Here is an 18,989-nt window from a genome sequence, read left to right on the forward strand (position 1 = left end):
TATTTTGATGCAAACCTACAAAAATAACATGGATATTTTTTAAGATTTTGCAAGATTTTAGATTTTCTTCTTGTATAAATGAATGAGTTGTCTCTAGAGAGAGAGGCATACTCCAGAGGTATGCAGTCTACTATATTTTGTAATTTTAGTTTTATAACCATTTATGCGAAGCTACTAAATGTTCCATTTTGGTCGGGACAGTTCACCACTTATACTCCCTGTTTTTACTTTTTTCGAACTGCAGTCTTGATGAGAAAATGTCCTCTTTTTGTGGTTAATTCACATTCAGACGTGTCCTTCATTATAAGGATAATTCCATAGCGTTGGTGGTCACATTCAGGGTACGAATTACCATGGCGGAAGGCGGATCTCTCATCTTCCCACCAACGATCTTGTTCTATCATGTCCCTATTAAAATTTCCCGAGGGTAAGAGTTTGTGTTATAACAACAAAATTAAGCAACTAGTTTGGACTTCAAACATACTTTACTAAGAATAACATCATAAATACATACAAAGAAGGAATAACAAAGAATGATGTCTGCCTGTGTGTGAATGCCGCTGCTCTCTCTCTTTAGGGCTTGTAACAGCATGGGGTATAAACATACTTCTACAGTCATAGAAAAGATTTTAAAATTATATCAAATTGGACTAGTAAGAAATGGAGCTGTAGGTGGCTCCATTGTGGTAGTCATTGTCACCCTAGGCCCCTGGAACATAGAAATTAGACCATCCTGTCATTTCCACTCCATTTCGCACCTCCTTTTGTCGGGAATAAAACATAGCATTTACATGATAATTTAATAGGAAACTAATCTTTTCTAATAGTTTCTCATTTTCTGTCCCTCCACCTAGTTATCTTTACATTGCAAACGATTTTGCAGATGTGAACAATAACACACACTGCTTCAATGAAGATGGTGCGGGATGCACAACCGACTGTCCTTCTATTAGCCACATTTCTTGAAAGCTAAGTTTTCTTTCATCGGATTCAGCGGAAAAGAGTAAGTACATCTAGGTAGGGGGGGGGTGCAAATTCGGTGCAGGGAGTGCGAAAATCATTCTCGTCCTGGGCGCTGAAATCTCTAGCTACAAATCTGATAAGGAAATATTTCCTTTCGAGAGACCATTAATAGATTTACACCATTATAAAAACATACCACAATAAAAGTAGTTAATTATCATTTTTTAATAAAAAGCAATAATTAAATAATCACGACCGGATCAAGAAAGTGTGGGGCGTTACCCCCACACCACCCATACACCTTCATGGCATGGTGCTATGCACAGGGGAGCACTTTTCCTTTTTTTTACCTTTTTAATTAAATAATATCTAACATTTATTAAAAACATTTCACTTATCATCTAATTTCTTGACATTTTGAACCAGTCGTTAAAGGAATTATTTTCCTAGTTTATAAATGTAGCAAATTAATTTGCTTATATATGTTTATAAATATATAAATAAATTAATTTATCAATTAATTAGATTAATTATTTAATAATTGACATATAGTTCATGACAATTATATATATATATCCAAGATTTCGGGCTTGCCCCCCCCCCCCTCAAAAAATACTGGGTATTGGGGGCAAATGTCTATTGTGCATATTGTGATTGAGCTGAATGATATTTTGTATAATCAAGCTACGAGGAAGAACAAATAGGTTCAATAGTCTGTTGTTTGTCACGATAGAGTTAGTTTAGTATTTCCTTGTGCAGTGGGATCCATGAATATTACCGTGCAAATTGTCCATCACCATGTTCGTGCACTTTATTTGACCCAATAACTGACCCAGTAAGAGCTTCAAGAATTAAAAGAAACTCAAAACCAGCTGTTGACAACTTCTGCACCAGCATACATAAAAATCCGTCGCATTAAAACACATAGGATGTAAGAGAAAAGTTAATGAAAATAGTCATGGACAATTTGCAAGGTAATACTCATGGATCCCACTGTGCGCCAGGTTGGAAGAATGTTTAAAGATTATTAAACCTAGTTTGTGTTTTATTTACAGTATTTATTTTATTTCGTCTATCCATGTTTAACTTGTACAGTGTCTCTCAAAAGTTTTAGGACAATGACCTTTTAAACTAGGCAACCCAATTTACACAAGGCGTTGGTGGGTTGCGTGTAGAGTTAGGCTCAAATTCAGGGTTGCCACATGCACAATAGATATTTATAAAATACGCGAAAGGAATAAAAACAAGTAATATTGTATAAAATTATTAAAAATATCACTATTATATCGCAAGTGACAAAATTCTTTCTGAAAGAAAAAAAAGTTTTTTTTAGTATTTCATCGCTCATGAGTTTACAGAAAGGAAAAGAGGAGAGAGAAAACGAAAGGTGACAAAGGAGATGAGAAAGAGAAAGCGAAAGGAGAAGAGGAAAAGTAGAGGAGAGAAGAAAGAGAGGATAGACGAGGAGAGGAGATGTAGTGAGGAGAATGGAAAAAGATTCTAGGAGAGATGAGGAAAATGGAGCAAAGAAGAGAGAAGAGGAGATGAGAAGAGGGGAGTGGAGAGTAAAGTAAAGGAGAGAAAAAGAGAAGAACGAAAAGAAGAGGAGAAGAGTGCAGTGGAGTCGGAAATCTAAGACAGGAGAGGAGATACGAGGAGTGGAGATGGGTGGGGTGGAGATAAGATGCGAGAAAAGTAGAGAAGACGATATGAGATAAAAGCAGAGCGGGCAGAAGGAGGGGAGAGAAGAAGAACAGAAGGGACTGAAGAGAAGAGGTAGTTGCAGAAAATATCGTCTCAGCGTCAAGAATTGATGCATTGGTCAAATTATCGACATGAAACATTCAATAACATTTTGAAATGTATTGGAGAATGTATTAGATCGGTTCGAAATGCCTTTTGGCTTAGTTCAGAGCAAGGTAAAATCTTCCATGTAAGATCTTTGATTTCACCTGCGATTATACCACTAATATCATGAATGTAATTTGAATATTTATAAGAATTATCCAATTTTTGTCCACTTCTCGGTTCGTTGAAAGGGAGATTTTGTAATTTAATATTTCCCCTCCCCCCATCGTTAATTCGAAACTGAATCATTCCGTTTCACACGGCGTGGACAATGAACACAATGAGATAGGTCTAAAACTTACGAAAATTTTCTGCCACCGGAAGGGTTTGAACCTACGACCATCAGATTGACAGTCCTGAACGGTAAACACTACCCTAAAAGCTTTCGCTCCTGAAAGTAAGTAGAAGGAGCTGACCAATGTGAAATGTAGATGCAACTCTCCTCCTACATGTAATGTGCAAACAATACTTGTTTGTAACAAAGAAAACGAAGGTAGTACGACTCGGCGAAAACATTTAATGGAGAATTGCACATGATGAAAACTTTTCATTTGATATATGCGGAGGTATCCTTGCATTGAACTCGAGTGGGAAAAGGGTTAAAATTAGTATGTCCTGAATTGCCACAAATATAAATATTGTCGTTGTCCTAAAACTTTTGAGAGACACTGTACATAAACAGTGTAATCACTCTGAACGTTTCATTCTCGCGCTTGCCTAAAATGCATTTATTTTCTTTCTTGCCTACTCCCAACTTTGTTTCGCCAGTTTTCACATACTACAGTCTGAAATAGACAGAGGCGCAACCACAATTTTTTGTCTGGGGGGGACAAGTACCAGGATAAACGTAGCAATAATAATAATTATTATTATTATAATTATTATAACATTAATATTATTATTATAACATTATTATTATTATTATTAGTAGTAGTAGTAGTAGTGTCAAAGACGTTATTATCCTCGTAAATTACGCCAAAAAGGGGTTGAAGTCGGTGCTATAGCATTTGTGTTCGAACAAACTATTTTAATTATTTTTTAAACAGGTTCAATATCACATTAATCATGGAAAACAAGCACACAAACTATTTTTGAAATACAGAAGTGGCTTGACAATGCTAAATTGTTTCCAAAGTTTCCTTAATACATATATACACAACATTATATTATTTAAGTACATCACACAATCAATTCATACACTTCATAATAAATCAACATAAAACATTATATAAATTATCTCAAAACAATTGTTTATGCATTTAACACAAAATCAATTAAGGCAAGTCTTATTTCTCTCTCTGGTAATTTACAATGCATTACAGAGAACAATGATAAATTGGAAGCGAAACGAGGAAGAAAATTTTAGGATGCATTTTTTTTTTTTCAGACTGAAATCAATATTGATTTAATAGGGCGCAAATAATCTCACGGGTCGCCATAGCATTCTCTCTTCCCGAACTTTTTTCATTTACATCGTTCGGATCCTAAGGCCGACTCCCGCCGCCCCCTACGGCTCTGAACTTGATAGGACTAAGAAAACCAGGTATTGCGAGCGATGCGAGCAAGAAAATTTTACGAAAAGTACTTCTATTTTGCATAAAATTTGAAATTGGGGGTGGTAAGTAATTGCCCCCTGCAGCAGGTACCGTTGGCCGTCAATGTTTGCCCCCCTTGCCCCCCCAGAAGTCATTTTCGTCCAAGGGGGGCAATGCCCCTCTGCCCCCCTGTGGTTGCGCCACTGAAAATAGAAGTACAATACACGAAAACAAGAGGAGAAATAACGAAATAACAATTGTTTTGTCTTTTTTACTGTTGAATTGCTCAAACTATATTTACATGTTGATTGGAGCTGTAGGTGGCATGCTGTTCGGGCTAATCCAGGGGCTTCCCTTATCGCACAACGAGAAGAAAACCTTGCGTTCTGACGTCACAAGGGAATACTTTTATTGTTCGGCTAATGCCTATGTTGTTAGGCTTATTAGGTTTAGTTAGCATAAATAATACATTTACAGTGCATTTATGCTAAGAGAACAAAACCTAACAGACCTAACCTAACGACGTACGCATTCCTCGTCTGACGCCAGAACTAAAGGTTGTCTTCACGTTGTACGAAAAGAGACACCCCTAATCCAATACGCCACTGAAATAAGGCAAAAATCTTATTTTGGCGCATGCGGAAAAAATGTACAAACGAATGCAAATTGTGTCCGAAAACTGCATACATTATTCGAAGGTGCATGTTAGTGTAAAAGTACCTACTTTGTGAAAGTGTTCTCTTCTGCCTAAGTTAGAGTAAGTTCAAAATTTCCTCATTCAAAACTACTTAACACTCGCTCGCGTTTTTTAATCATCGTTCGAGATACAAGGTTCATGAAAACAGCCACCCCAAATCCTCCTCCTCGGTGATAGATGAAGACATAAACACGCGTAGCTGCTGGAAGGCTCATCCTTGGATGCAAATTCCCACACCCAGTTGTTCCTTTTCCATTTTTAATATTTAGTAGGAAGACACTTAATCCGGAAGCTAAAGCACAAGGTTCATTTTCATGCAAAAAGCAGCGGGAACTTCGACCGAAATACGTAGGTGAATCTTGATGTCATGGTCTCTTGCACGCAAGGATAATACGCTCGCAGACAATTGCATTGGGAACTTTTGGCCAGTGTGGCCAACTACAGGAACTTTTCACCGTAGTTAGGGTTCCTTGATCTACTGTTACAAAGAGCTGTGTACCTTTTACTTCTTTAAAAAAGGGATACCAATGTGATCAAATTATGTTGCTGACTGTTCCAAGTGTTGGGAAAGTGTCCTATACTTTCCGAAGGTGCCAACCTCTTTAGTGGTGCTGTTAAAGTTGTGTACACCCAGCGGCGAAAGAAACAGTAGGCGAATTGTCCACCACCATTTCAATTCGGTCTGTATTACACATTGTGATATCAACGAATTGAAATAATGACGTCAATTAGCAGAGACCAATGCCTGCTTCGAACCAACATAGTTTCATTCCTTAAAACAACACAGGATGTAGAATAGAAAGTTAATTAAAATAGCGGTGGACAATTTGCCTACCATTATCTTTGCCGTTGACTGTACTACAAAAATCTAAAAGCCCTAGCTTTCATTGTATTCGTTCTTTCATATTTCTTCAGTTCAAATCATTCTTATTAATCTCTACAGGTACAAAAGTGACGTCAATACATAATGTCAACAAACATCCACAAGCTGCATTAGTAACATTTGTACACTCCTGTTCAGATAAAGTGGCATATACTTAAACTGCATCCTTATTGCCACTTTACGTTATTATTATTATTATTTCATTAACTTAATATGGCTACAAACTTACAATTAAGCAATACAATATTGCATTTAGTACATTATTAATACAAGTAATGGCTTGATGCCCTATGCATTCCAAAGCAGGCATGGACATTTTTACTGGAACACAAATACAGTTTGTGCAGTGGGATCCATGAGAATTACCGTGCAAATTGTCCATGACTATTTTCATTAATTTTTCTCTTACATCCTATGTGTTTTCAAACGATGGATTTTTATGTATGCTGGTGCAGAAGTTGTCAACAGCTTGTTTTGAGTTTTCTTTTAATTCTTGAAGCTCTTATTGGGTCAAATAAAGTGCACGAACATGGTGATGGACAATTTGCACGGTAATACTCATGGTTCCCACTCTACCAAATTGTTCAAAAAGTCGTTGAAAGTAGTTTCGTATGGATGATAACGAGACAAAATACAGCATTTGTGCTCCGTGGGTGCATACATTGTCGATAGAATTATGGTTCTTTAGGGTTTGTAGCATCAAAACTAGGGGTTAAAGTTGCTCTCCTATGTACAAGTCAAATAAGCTGTACATTTTCATCTAAAGCCTAATTTATGCTTCCTCACATGACGTCACAAGTACAGTAAAAATGATACGCGAAACAAAAACAACAAAATAGCAGAACAGTTGGCAACACTGTCTTCAGCAGACCTCCAACAGTGATATTGCTGAAGGCTGGAGTCTCACTTCATAAACCTTACTTTACGATTCACACAGAGTAAGACAACCTGTGAAGATATACTGCAAATTCAATGCAAATTCAAAGCTCCGTCGCCATGAAAAAGTCTCCACTTTTTTCCACGTTGAATTCCACACTTTGAGATTCGCCAAGACGCTCATCCACAATATACCCATTTCACACATGGGCCAATTCATGCCACAGACGCACAAAAGGTTACAGACCGACCCGCCAGAGCTTAATTGCTACCGGTAAAAAAGTTGTTTTGCTCGGGAGCTGCAATTTATAAAAGGGCATAAAAGTGACATGGCGAAGAATGGAAGATGTATCTTTTGCAAGCTCGCTTCAATAACCACGGCGAGGCAGTAACCTGTGGTATGATTTACACTCCCTTATAAAGGGGGGAGGGAGGAGTAACAGGCATGCTGCGACCATGGCTGGAAAACTCTAGGTGATGAACGTACCTACAAAAACTTTCTCACTTGAAATTCTCCACCAGATGGCTCGTCAATCAGTCAAACGAATCGCAATAACAGCTCAGCACTAATATCCCGTAATGGCTTTGAAAAATATTGGTTAAGACCAGTTTCTGTATCGATTTATAAATTTCTTGTAGCTAATTTCACACCAAAGAGCACAATTGAAGATAATGTATAAATAAATATGATTAATTGTTAAGTTAAACGTGAATCACTATCAAGGTAAACAACGATGTGCAGATTTTATCCTCAAATATATCTCAAATTTGCAAAATGTTTTTTTAAGTACAAGGGATCCATGAGTATTAATTAGCAAGCAAATTGTCCATCACCAAGTTTACTCTCTTTATTTTACGCAATGAGAGCTTCAAGGATTCGAACAAAACGAGTGATTGAAAGAGTTTCCCTCCTAGGTTCGTTTATAAAATATGGATTTGCAGGTGTTTAGTAGAACAAGACAAAACTAGACGTTGTACAAAGAACATTTTTAATTAAAGTTAGACGCAAGAACGAAACGTTGACATACATTGTAACTGGACACAGACGAGTTATCTATGGTTTCTCTTTTTCTATCCAAGAAGCCAGGGGTCCCGGGTTCGAATCCTGGCCTGGGCATGGATGTTTGTGAGTGTCCATTCATCAATTTCATCATATCATCACTCATCCCCATCTTCGCATATTAGCCAAAAATGGCACAATAGGCGAAGTCAAATAAAGCAAATCAATCAATCAAATCAATCAATCTATCCAAGAAGGCCAAACCCAGTAGCCATACATAAATACCTGGACCGTATCACTGATTTACGAACGAAAGCTTGTGATTGCTGGTACAACTGTTTTAAGCATTTCCATTTGCTGGTACCTTTGACGGGTCTCATTTCTCGGACACAACTTAAACACCATCGGTGGTTAGATTAGGCTTCTTGGGTTTTAGCACAGGCTAAAAGAAGAATTTTTGGGCGTTAGAAGAAGAAGACGACGAAAAATAGTTGTAGCAGCAATACGGACCAGAATGAAGATGATGTGTTTGCTAGAAATGAAAATTTGAGAATGTATATTTATCGTTTTATAATTACGAGACATTGTTTATGATACAAAACTCATTGCATAAACATTTACAATTATAAAATCGACAATTTTAGATCGTTATACCAAAATTGTGTACTAAGAACTGCTGCTATAGTTTGCCCTTGCACACCTATGTGCATTTCGCCAAAAGCTTTTCAACTCACGCTTGCAAAGGAAGCGCATCCAACTCAATAGCGTAATTCAAGGGCGTGAATTTCCTCCCCTCTCGACCAGAATAAAGCGCAATTCCGTAACAATTATGCTCGCACGAATGTATCGCGAGTACACAACGCACGGGAAGAGAACTGCAACATCCCGCTATCAATCATACAAGACTAAATATCCCTTCTTTTTTCCCTGGATGAGTCCTTCCGCCTGTCCCAACCATGTTACGTCCATTTCCTTTTGCAGGGCCGCTATTACAGAGGGTAATTAGGGAAGGGGAATGCTTCCACGTATTATGCTAATCTCCACAAGGCGATTGTTGCGGCGTGTGAAGAGGCTTGTTGGGGAGAGAGAGGGGTGACGTCCTAATTATATACTTCGGAAAGACCATCGTTTCCAAGGTCCAAACAGACATGTCACTCAGGGCATTCTGGTCGGAGACAGCTACTAGATGGACAAACATGTTACTGTGGGGAAGTGTTTAGTGAAGTCAGTCTCGGCTTATTCTAATCCCAGGTGCGAATTAGGAGAGGGGAGGTAACAGCATTCCTCTCACTGGAAACGGAGATAATTATTTCTATCTCTGCAAGGAATCGTTTTATTCATGGTTCGGGACCGGAGCTCGTGAATATCTGGAACCTTCCCGTTCATCAGAAATAGCAGAGGACAGTTCCTGTTTATTTCATTTTTTACATATTTCACTATATTTTCGTGTTCAGTTAACTAAATTGTTAATAAAATTTTAATACTACATACCTAGGTATTATAGCATTCATATAAGCTTCCCCTATACATGGAGATGATGTATTGTTGCCCTGACGGGCTTGGCAGAGTATGACTGTGTCTATGTTGGTTAAGTTGGACGCAAGTACAGTGGGATCCATAAGTATTACCGAGCAAATTGTCCATGACTATTTTCATTAATCTTTTTCTTACATCCTATGTGTTTGTAAGCGATGGATTTTTCTGTATGCTAGTTCACAAGTCGACAACAGCTTGTTTTGAGTTTTCTTTTAATTCTTGAAGCTCTTATTGGGTCAAATAAAGTGCACGAACATGGTGATGGACAATTTGCATGGTAATACTCATGGACTCCCCTGTACATTAATTCGAATTATTTCCCTTTTGAGCAAGGTCAAGTTTAAATTTTAAAAAGAATATTCCAGAAGTTGTGTCCAATGTATGCGCTATTTGATTAGTAATGAAATTCATTGAATATTTACTCGAGCTCTTTATAGGCCGAACCGAAAGGGGGGCAAGGGGCGGTGCCCTTCCTCTCTCGAATTATCAAAAATATTAATGTGAACTCATAAAAACGTACGTAAATAACCTTGACGAATTTTCAGATTTTGCAAGAATTTTGATTTTGTGCTTGCATAAATGAATGGGTTGTTAGTGGAGACAGGCAGGCAGGCTATGAAAGTCAGCAATCTGCAATGTTTGGTAATTTTAGTTGTATGAGCATTAATGCAAGGGTACCAGACGTCACGATTTGGTCGGGACAGTCAATTCTGTTCCTTTCCCGGCTTTTCTCGAACTGCAGGGAAATTTAAAAACACGGTTAATTTGCGGAATTCAGTGCAATAAGTACCAAGCTGTACACCATTGCCTCTAAGCCTATGGCTCACAAAGTGTTCCAATATTTTAACTGAACTTATATGATTGTTCCAAACAATGGTAGCGATTGTATTCGAAAACCCTGGTGGCCAAAACTGGGGGGCAAAGACAGTATATTTCCCTTTTGTAGATAAGGTTTAGCATAGTGCAGGGGCAAAAGTGGTGAAAAGTTGGGGGCCACCTGCCCTCCCTTTCGCCCCCTAATCGCCGTCACTGGTTCCAAATATGTCCTTATTTAGTACTTTTTGCAGATAAAATGTTTCTGAATTTGGAATTTGTGTTTATTTTTTAACTTAAAGCAAGCAACTTAATCACACTAACTGAGCGTTGCAAGTGTTAGATAGGCCTATATTCTGAGTTGGGCGCCGCGGAGAAATCTTGAAATACCGTCTAAACACCACTTAGTTTAGCTTTAGGGAATCGTAGATAGGCTATGACAGCCTTTGGTCACTCGCTTGCTAAGCGAGAGGAACGTTGTAAGAGAAAGTGGGTAGCTCTTACGAGCTACTTCAACCTCAAACAGTAAGGGAGCTATTTAAAAACGCTACCCGTGACCGAACGGGCGGGGTGAGGAAAGACATAAGGAAAGACCTCAATCAGGGAACAACTAAGAGTAAGATAATGGGGGAAAGCGAAATATATCCAGGTTGTGGGGAAAAAATGAAAAATGCGCGCTGGCATGGTTCAGATTAGGGGGATGGAAAGAACTAAGAAAGAGAAACGAAGCAGGGAAACGATATGTCCTTTGTGCCATGGGGAGGAGACGGACGAGCATATCCTAGTGAACTGCCCTTCTACACGTGACCTAAGGGACAAATGGATGAAAAACTTAACAGGGAGGGAGGTGATAGACGTGGGCCCGACCCTGTGGCCGAGTGGTTAGCACATCGCGCTGCGACGCCTAGGGTCCCGGGTTCAAATCCCGGTCGGGCTTGGTTGTTTGTGAATGTCCATTCATCAATTTCATCACTCATCCCCATCTTCGCAAATTAGCCAAGAGGCACAAAACGCGAAGTAAAATAAACTAAATCAATCAATCAATCAATCAATGATAGACGTGGTAGACGCCAGAATAGAGATAAAGGAAGCGGGGCAGCAAGTGGGGAAATACCTGGGAGAAGTAAGAGAAGGGGGGAAAGCTATTAGAGAAGGCAGCGAAATGAGTGATCATGCTCCAGACGAGCCATCTTCATAGTGTAAAGTAAAATGTATGCGTTTTTGGTGAGAGTGCAGGAAAAGAGAAGTGGGGAGAGGAGGAAGGAAGAAAGACTGGAAGAAGAACTGTCGAGGGAGGGGAAGAATGTGTATATAGGGGACAAAGTAAGAGACAGCTTAAAAGGAAACTAAATGTAACAAAATATTGTAGAAAAATCAAAACTATGTAGTGCGTACAGCCTATGGCTCGCACAAAAAGAAAATAAATATAAAAGGAATATTCGTATACCTGTAGTTCTGCTGCAAATCTCTTCTCCGCTGGTCCTCGTTGTGATGTGGCCCTGCTCTGTAAGAAAACTGACGAGGGAACAACTCCGGGCTCCAAACTCTGTACCTTCGTAGACCGATATTCTAAACGATAAACTTTAACTTCCCGGTCGTTCGTTCGCTCCTTTTTCTAAACTTATGGCCACTATGGAGCTCTCTCGCGATAACTAGATTCAATATAAACTGAGAGCAACTAGAAACGGAGTTCTTTGTAACTACTTCATCTGACGGAAAACGGAAGACAACTAAGAAAGACATTTTCTCACGCGACCTACTTAAATGAAATTCGAACTATCGGCCGTTAAGACAGTTGCCTCGATCGCGTCCTTTGGTAACGGCTATTCTGAGGAAAAACACTGATTTTTTGATTTGCATATTGTGCCGGCCTAATGCAATATCAACGGAGTTTTTCCACCACATCTGAAGGTTGACACGTCCTTTCCCATTGCACTAATATTTATTGTTATTAATTATCTTTTCTCTTGTACAGATGTTTATTGTTCTTTAATCTTAATTTCTGTAATTTACCTATCACTGATAATGTCAGGATAGTGACTAACCTGTATATACTTATCTTGTTAAGAGCCGTTGCCATGGCAATTACGAGTGTGACTTCGGGAAGTTCGGGCTCGGTTTTTGAATAGAGTGATCAAGTTGAATTATAAGAAGTTTAATTTCTTTGAGTGACATGGATTATACGGTATGTTAGGATATAAGTATTTAGGGTAAATTTCTCGTATCGGACAAACGGCTGAAATCTGCTAGTTCATTTAATTTGAATATTCGTACTTACGTATTCTGCATTGAGAAACATTGCTGAAGGTGGCATTTCACTTATTTCACGGAAATAAGCTCCATTTGCGACATATCGAGTAAGTTTTCTTCGTTTCTTTTTGCCTTTGGTAACACGCAAAATGGTGGTCACAATTTCACTACCGTACTCGGCATGCAGTGTTTCAACCCCACTGCACCCAAAAATACCTACGTAGCCCCACAAACCATTGACGCATAGCCCCACGAACCATTCATACATAGCCCCACGAACCATTTCCGGTAAGGTTAGGTAGGGTCACTATAGGTTGCAATAGTTAAAAATTGGTTTCGAAAAAAATATGCATAGCCCCACACACCATTCTCGCATAGCACCACGAACCATTGACGCATAGCCCCACGAACCATTGACACATAGCCACACGAACCATTGACACATAGCCCCACAAACCATTTGCGGATACGTACCTTCTTCAGTTACAAAAACACGTGTTTGGAAACACTGACAGGGATTACGTCATTAGACACAGGCTACATACACCTGGAAGTAAATGGATGCAAGAGCTTTCGTGCATCGGTCACACATTTATATCGAAAAATAGATGATTTACCGGCAAAATTAAATGAACGATACGAGAAAACACTTCCCCGAACTTCCACAAGTCTAAAGAAACTGCATTCGGTAAGTAATTTCTCCTGTAAATTTGAAGAAATCTGTTTGTCCGATACGAGAAATTTACCTAACAGAGATATTACCCCATACCCTGAGAGGCATCACGCGAATGCTTTCAAGTCTTTCATGTGAACTTATTAATTGCTCTTTTAGTTAAATCATGTTCTTTTGACTAAAGAACGTGTCAAGGTCACTGGCGTGAATGGCTTTTAAGAAGCTCTTTTCCAATGCTTCAGCGTAACCCTTCTTATAACATGATTAGCTTATTTATTTATGATGCCCGGGTCATAGGTTCGACTCACGCCTATACGGCCTGATACGATACTAAGGGCGCCGTGAAACGAAAAAGTTTGGGAACCCCTGCTCTAAGCGACTGTGTTGCTGATTGCCGGGTCAGGGGAGGGGCTCTATCGTTTTTTTCGGTAACTTTTGACCATAGTGTTGCAACTCTACAATCGTACGTCTAGCTCTAGTTATAACACTTACTATGGTCTTTTTCTTCCAAATTTTGGATCTGCCCCCACCCCCCTTCCCCTTTGAAAATCCCGATATCCATGCGTTTTTACTTTTTTATGCAATATTTATTAATAATGTTATTCATCTACTTGTTCATGCAGCAGTGAAATTCCTTAATTTTTACATTCAGGGCTGAGAATTCCGCTGTAATCGTGTCCGTTGGCGACGCCAACTTTCAAAATTAACTTTACGCTCTTTACATGAACAATGTAAAAATAAAACGGACGCACTTGACGCCCGAACTTTTTGTATGGATCATTATCATTGTCCGATTCTTTTGTACCCGCCGCTGTCGCAACTGGTATTTGGCTCATGTCCTTTTAGAGATCCCGTTCGCAGTGAAACCGACGGCTCTAGATGATTTAGGGAGCAGCGAAGTCTCCCAATTTAAATTATAGCAACATTGTGTTCATTTTTATTGCCGAATGAAAACTGATATTGCGGAGAAATCAGTGTATGCAGGCATTTAGAGAAAACAGTCTTGCTCAGTACAATGCCACTTGCGTTTTGTGACCGTCACTTTTTCTCTTCGGTGATATTATTTTGAAAGTAACGACAGATAGCATCTTGCATGACCTCCAAATGTGGCGCATAGGTGTGGCCGCGGATTTAATATGGATAGGAAACTCGATGCTTTTCTCCGTACAAACAATCGCGTTTGAAACATTCCGCCAGGTGGCAGGTCGATGTCGATCGATTAAACGAAACGCAATATTAATTTCTAGCAGGGTTGTTAGAGGTCCAGGAATTTTAAATAAATTCAATTCCGGTCCGGGAGAGAAAAAAAGCAAGCGTAAATGGGTTCTGGACCGTAAATAACCTTTCTATCTGTAAAGTATTTCGATTCGGTCCAGGAACCATTTTACTAGATCAATTTAAATTCGGTCCAGAAACCTTTTTTTCTGATCAATTTAAATTCGGTCAAGGGACGTTTTTTCAATGAAACAATACGCAACTTGGACCGAATTGAAATTGTGCGCGAAAAAAAGTTTCCGGTCCTGCATTAGAATTTATGGGTTCGTGGATATTTAACAACCCTGATTTCCAGTGTTGACTTCAAATCGAACAGGGCAGATTACGTTTTCCATCGAATTAGAAGTCTATTGTTCCTATTTTTTCATGAAATTACATGGTTAATGTTTCTTGGTTTGATGAGGTCACACAGAAGCGACACTAAATCCTTCAGTCTGTAAAGAAACAAAACATTCCTGACCCATGCGCTACTACAGACCGAGACGACACTACGCGCGCCATTGAGAAAACGGCCCAGTCCGAGCGACAGGCAAACGACATGTGTAGCTTGTCGTGTTACTCCGGTATAATAGGAAATATTGCCTTCATTTCTAAAGGCCCGTTTCCAAGTGACACACGCCTCTTGTTGCTTCGGTCTGAAAGCTCAGTAAGTCTATCTCGTCTAGAAGCACATAGGTCCGACTCGTTCTCAGCATGTCTCCTTTGAGCCCCTCCGACCAGTGGCGTAGCAACATGTCGCGAGGCCCCCATACGGTCTTTAAATTTGAAATCTCAATCTAAATCGAACAAAATCTTCAGAGAAACGCCATAAAATGATTATATTTAAATAATAATAATAAATTACTGACAAGAATGATATTCAATCATTTTATTCACCCTAAAAATGTATTTCTCTATTTTCCGGAAGCTGAAATCTGAAGCTGTAGAAAGTAAGGGAAAAACTGCTAATATTATCCATCCCCTCCTTGAGTTGAAAACAACACAAGCATTTAAATGCCTCACAATTGCTTCGTGGAAGTTGAAGGTGCTTTGTTATGAAATCGGAAGTGCAAGGTGAAGAGTAGGAAGAAATGACAAGACAAAGTGCTTTTTATTTAATAAAAGAATAAACGAGTAAAAATGTCCAAGCAAGCTATCGTGAATTTTTGTGTAAATGTTTCACATGAGTAACGCGACAATATAACGGTCAAATATTGAGTAACAGGTAATTAATCTAATTGCACGTTATTAAGAATTAATTACAATTGGTAATATTAAAATCCGTCACGAATAAAGGTGTCTAGCGACTGTCTTAGCCAACACTAACTTGCTCAACCACCGTTTTTCGCCCGAATTCGGATTTACATGCATTCTTATGGGGAATAGCAGGAAAAGAGCAACTTCTAAACCAATGGACCGAATTGGATGAGATTTTAACCAGCGGAAGACCACATCTGATTCCGAGATTTGAGCCTAATCAGAACAGAACTACGGGAGTTATGAATTATTAAAGATTCATCGCTGGATTCAATGGGAGACGATACCCTGTGGAGATGGCGCTCTCTGTCCGTGTCTGACACAATAGCGGAGGATTTAACCTAATCTCTGCACGAGGGGCTGCTACCAGAGGTTAAGGACCGGAGTGAGCGTTGACCAGGATAGGAGGACAACGGTCAAAGCACCAGAAACAATAAATGAATACCTAAACACAGAGGCTAGAGCGTCACCTCGTTCAAATCTGGAATAAAAGGGATGATTCGGAATAGCGAGAAAACAGTTTGCCTAGAATCGACACCGAAGTGTGAGCTACGTGCGACCTAGCTCGGAGTCGCGATCGGACTCGAGGTCTGGATTTGTTTTATTCCTCGAGTGAGTGTTTTAGAGCCATGGAGTAGAGCAGAGTAGACCCAGGGGGGTCGTTTTCCCCCTCGCCGTCAACGCATTCGTGCACATACGTGTGGTATGTGAGAATAACGCCAGACACGTCCACCTGTGTCAATCGTCCGAAACAACGTCCTAAGTTAGCAGAAGTTAATAACATTTAATATCCATGTGTGTCCATGGAAACCGCGAACGGCTCATTACGTATGTTCGTCTCATCGCCCAAGCCACGTATCTCTACTTACGAGTGACCGCGAAGGACTGACCTATTACTGCGCTAGTTGTCGTATGGAGTCGACAGTGTACGTGTACCGTCATGGACGTCCCTGTGAAGTGAACGAGTGAAGCCAGGATCCGATGATGCCATACGGAACTGCCGGGAGATCTATTTTCGCCAACCAGGATAACCGCGAAGTACAACACTGGAGTGTGAACGTCTTCCAAAACTGTAGGACCACTTTCACCCTACCCAGGTCAGAGGGAATGCAGCGAAGGTAAAATCCAACCATGAGCGTGTGTGAGAGAGATGATGCCAATCTACCGCGAATCTGCGTAAATCAAATCATTGCATAACTTAAATCAGTGCTAGGGCATAACTAGACATCGGTATTCCGGCGGACTATCAATGTTATAGATCAGAGTTTATGTTAACAGCAAACAATAGTTCATTGAAATATATTTATACCTTCAGAAAAAATAAACGGGGTTCGCACAAGGAACAATTATTCACTTTATACTTAGAATCCTAAACGGTAAATTGTAAACGGCAATGTAGCCAAGAAATAGCATGAGTATAGTCAAAGTATTAATAAATCTAACCTTTGTAATTGTCATATTGTCGCAATATGCCTTGGAATGAGTGTATGAATGAGAGATCGAGTGAAAGAGGGCAAGATGTACTGTGTATTTATCTGTACTTTAATGTATGTGTATATTCAGAACCACCGTAGTATTAGGTAACATCATTTCAGGTACTTAAAATCAAATCCTCCTAGGTTTATTCTCGGTAACTCCGACTGTAGGCACTTATCCTGACCGTATTATAATTCATGTAATGTTAAATCCGCGTGACAGGTGTCACGTGGAGCGATTCTGCATTGTTGCGTTGCTTAGTTCAGTTGAGTTAATTTAGCACGTAACAACAATAATTTTTAATTTTCTCTGGCTCCTTAGGCTTAGGGTCCGCCCACCTGTATGTTACGCCCTTGATTTGAGGTATTCATTCAAATTCTAACGTTTAACTAGAATTTAGAAACAGTTCTATTTTAATTGTCCACGAAAATTAGCCTTTTTCATTCTTTTCCAGGCTTCTATTATTGCATTATTTTGTATATGCACCATGGAAAGCTAGGCCCCGGGCGGTAGCCCACTTTGCCCACCCCTTGCTACGCAACTCCCGCCGACATTATTATTATTATTAACAGTTTTGTTATCATGGTACTTCGCTTCCACTAATTGCTTCCCACCAATTAAACTTCGATACAACAATACACTAAGATTTAACATGAGAAAAACCAACGCTACCTTACGGTAGCCACGCTTGCCGCGAACTGGGAAACAAGGGTGTTGATTTCGACCGCCAATATAATCCTACATTTGAATTTCAATTGCTGACATTCAACATTCTAGGAACAGTTGCTTATATTCGAGCACTGTTTCCTTTGCAGTCTGTCATACAGACAGTGGCGGATTACCAAATAGGCGCACTAGGCACGTGCCTAGGGGCGGCAACTCTTGGGGGCGGCAAATCTTTTTTCCAGAATATCAAGAATAATAAAAAGTGTCTTACGTACACAGTGACAATTTAGACCTATGAAACCAATGTTTCAAATCAACGGTTTGGAACACTTTCGCTTCATAAGAAAGAAACCTTGATGTATCGGATTTATGTTACCAAGAAATGTTTCGTCTGCTCTGCCTCGTTCAGGCGCCAATCAATTTGTTTTTAACCTGTGCTGTGGCTTTTATCGCTTACAATGACAATGCAAGCCGCCCAGCCCTTGTTGGTTTGTTTTTGTAAATACATACCACTCGATCTTCCACTAAGCTTTTGTTAATGGCCAGGCAGGAAAAAAGACTGATTGTTTGAAACTCACATCTGTAACAATGCCAGTCTTAAAAAAAAAAAAATAAACACACAAAAACTGCTGATAAGTGAGTGCATTCAGTTTGTTGCTGGTGCGAATGCGATTTGGTGTTGTTTTTTTTCATGCAGCAGGCAGCATGAAGCGAACAAAGTTAAGTGGGGCGGCTTATCGTAAACTTGCAAATGAAAAGCGTGAAAGAGAAGCAACCTTACAGAAAAAGCTTGGTACAGTGGACACGTTTTTTAGGCGAAAGGAACAAGTGATTTCCGAAAGCAGTTCAAAAATTGAAGTGGAAGGGGCTACATCGAGTGAACTCCGTGAAACGCAAAATGTCGAAAATATTGTGGGTTTAGTGGAGGAAGAAAGTGCACCTGAGGTAGTGTCCCCTCAGTTCGTAGGAGTTCCTGATTGTGACAGTGAGAGAGCAAATTTCGTTAGCTACGATCCTGCCGAGTGGTTTCTGAATGAGTCTACAATAGACATTCTTCTAAGACGTGGAATTAATCAGAATGCTGAAAACGATTTTTCTAAATCGCAAAGACTCATAGCAGGTAAGACAAGATTTTTAAATAATAGTGTTTTTATCGTAAACTTGTAAATGGCGAATCAATTTTGCGGAATTATTTGGTATATTCGTGCAGCACTGATGCCGTTTATTGTGCATCATGCAGGTTGTTCAAGGGCAAAACAAAC

The sequence above is a fragment of the Lepisma saccharinum genome, chromosome 18 (assembly GCF_977018435.1).
Source record: "Lepisma saccharinum chromosome 18, izLepSacc3.1, whole genome shotgun sequence".
Classification (NCBI taxonomy): Eukaryota; Metazoa; Arthropoda; class Insecta; order Zygentoma; family Lepismatidae; genus Lepisma; species Lepisma saccharinum.